The following is a 2,864-nucleotide window of genomic DNA, read 5'->3' as shown; positions in this document are numbered from 1 at the left end:
CATGATCATCCATTGGTCGCGTTCCAATATTCGCACTGAAGTGCAATAATCACGTGACCTCAGATACTGCTAGTTCTCACTGTAATTTAGGAATGATTGGTGTGGTTTGGTCAAGTTTTGGGTGTCATTAGCAACCGAGAGCAGACGCTCACCTCGTTTTATTTAATCAAGCATTTATATTCTGGATATTCTTCTTTCTTTTCTGAATATTTTGCTTATTTTTGGGCATTCTATTTTTGCTGTTGTTGTTCATTTATGCTGCACTAGAGCTGTACAATGGGCTATTGGCGACTGTCTGGGTTGATTGATTGATTGTTAATTTACGTCGCACTAGAGCTGCACAATGGGCTATTGGCGACGGTCTGGGAAGCATCCCTGAGGATGATCCGAAGACATGCCATCACAATTTCGATCCTCTGCAGAGGGGATGGCACTCCCGCTTTGGTAGCCTGACGACCTGCACGCGAAGTCGAGCACTTTACGGTAGAACAGTTTAACGAAGACCAATACCACACACCCTCGGTGCCTATGCAGACTGATCCAAGTGGTCACCCCGCACACTGACCGCAACCAGTGACTGTTGACTTCGGTGATCTGCTGGTAACCGTGTCTTAACGATCAGTTCAACGGGGGACTCTATTTTCGCATTACTCGTTAAAGAATAGATACTTCCATACTAAAGAATAGAAACTGTGGTATAGAATAAAGCAAACAATTATGCGCCTGCTTTATGATTAGTTTAGTTTTTCTCAGTGTTCGTTTTAAAATGTATCCATAATCTCAGCAAGTTTCATATTTAAAATAACCATAGGGAAAAATTAAAATTTACTTAGTACAATTTTCATTGTTTTACTTCCAAATATTCCGGTATCACAACTTTATTTATTTTTTTGTAAAATATGTGGGAAAAGAGCATTCATCAAAGTCCACCTTCATCAATCAATTGTGCATAGAATAGAGCAAATTGTCACAGATCTCGTTTTAAGATTAGAAGGTTTACACGCAAGTCGCATAACAAATCTTTTTAGATTTACATTAAAAGATTTTTGCTAACTGAAAATAAACCTTATTTTGCTATCTGGGAATGCCTTAAATTTGATTTTTACGAATCGCCTCAAGTTCTCTCATTTAGTTGCTAGCTGAACTCCCGATAACCCGGCTTTTTACAGTACTCCGTTACGAAAAAAGTGCATTTTCCTCATTAATTTTTCGTTTTAGCTCATAGCACATTCTTATGTAAATTAATCAAAATTAATTACAAGTACAAAATTAAGCATCATTGATATCTATAACAGTTTGCTAATTTTTCACTCTCTCTTAAACGAACTGAGTAACATTTCTTCATTATTTTGCCTTTAAGTATATAGCTTATTATTGCATTTTAATTTGTAATTTGCCAAAATTAATTATCCTCATAGTCAAAAATAATATTGGGTTTTTTAATGCTTATTCCTCTGCGAATTAGCTTCATTTTTCTAATAAATTTGTCTTTCAATTGAAAACTTTTGTATTCATTTCAATTACCGTCGATTTTAAATTATTGAGTTTTATAAAAAGATGTTTAAAAGCATAACGAAAATAATTACGATGGTTTTAAATAAACGTTGTTGTTGTTGTTAATTTACGTCGCACTAGATCTGCACAATGGGCTATTGGCGACGGTCTGGGAAACATCCCGGAGGATGATCCGAAGACATGCCATCACAATTTTGATCCTCTGCGGAGGGGATGGCACCCCCGCTTCGGTAGCCCGACGACCTGCGCGTGAAGTCGAGCACTTTACGGTAGCACAGTTTAACGAGGACCAATACCGCCCACCCTCGGTCCCTACGCAGGCTGATCCAAGTGGTCACCCACCCGCACACTGACCGTAGCCAGTGATGCTTGATTTCGGTGATCTGCTGGGAACCGTGTCTTAACGATCAGTCCACTGCGGGACTTAAATAAACGTAGAAGCATTAATTAGGCAATGTAGTTTGCTTATGCTACCACGATTATGTTAATCATTTAGATAACCTTCAATAACAAAAAGAATATAGCTATAGTAAAGTATAATACAGAGCGCAAATAGCATCTTTTTTTTATTACAGGTAACTGATGATAGCAAACATAACTGATGATATCTTTAAAATACTTGAAAAATTTAATTGTCTGTAGCATATTTTAAAACACTGGTTACCACTAAGCAAATGAGAAAATACCATTTTTTAAATGTCTCTAAATTTAAAATATAATTAAAAAATCAGGCTTTTTAATTCATTTACAATTTTACTCATTCAGATTCATTATGGTAATAATAAATAGAAATTAGTAATCTCACATTCTTAGAATTTACTTCATACCCTCAATCCGGTTTACACACAGTCAGATGGACAAGCAGAGAAATTCTTTATTTTATTATGTATACAGATTCTTTGTAGCCATTCTCAGTGGATTTACGCAATTAGATAAATCAAAAAGCATTTTTTTGCAAAATAAAGGCTAACTGCATTATTCACTGGCATAATGCTGTTTATCAAGGCAACTTTAGATATTGAAAATTTACCACAGTCACTGCTTCCTCCTGTACTTATATCTTCGAGAGTCGTAAGAAATCTATAGCAAAAATGTACAGTATTGGTGTCAATAAAATTATGGGAACTTTTTACGGAATCCCGTATTGAAAAAGTACATTTTCTCCATCAATTTAGCTTTTGAGTACATAGCTTATTTTTTTTTTATTTCAATGAGTACCTATTACAAAATATAATTAAGTATTATTAACATCAAGAATAGTTTTTCGATTCTTAATGTTCTCTTTAGAGAAGTAGTATCATTTTTCGATTAATTGTTCCTTTTAGTATATGGTTAAATTTGTTTCAAAT

Source organism: Parasteatoda tepidariorum, chromosome 3 (assembly GCF_982258835.1).
Source record: "Parasteatoda tepidariorum strain Cologne lab strain chromosome 3, Ptep-v5.0, whole genome shotgun sequence".
Lineage (NCBI taxonomy): Eukaryota > Metazoa > Arthropoda > Arachnida > Araneae > Theridiidae > Parasteatoda > Parasteatoda tepidariorum.
This window is presented reverse-complemented; position numbering follows the sequence as displayed.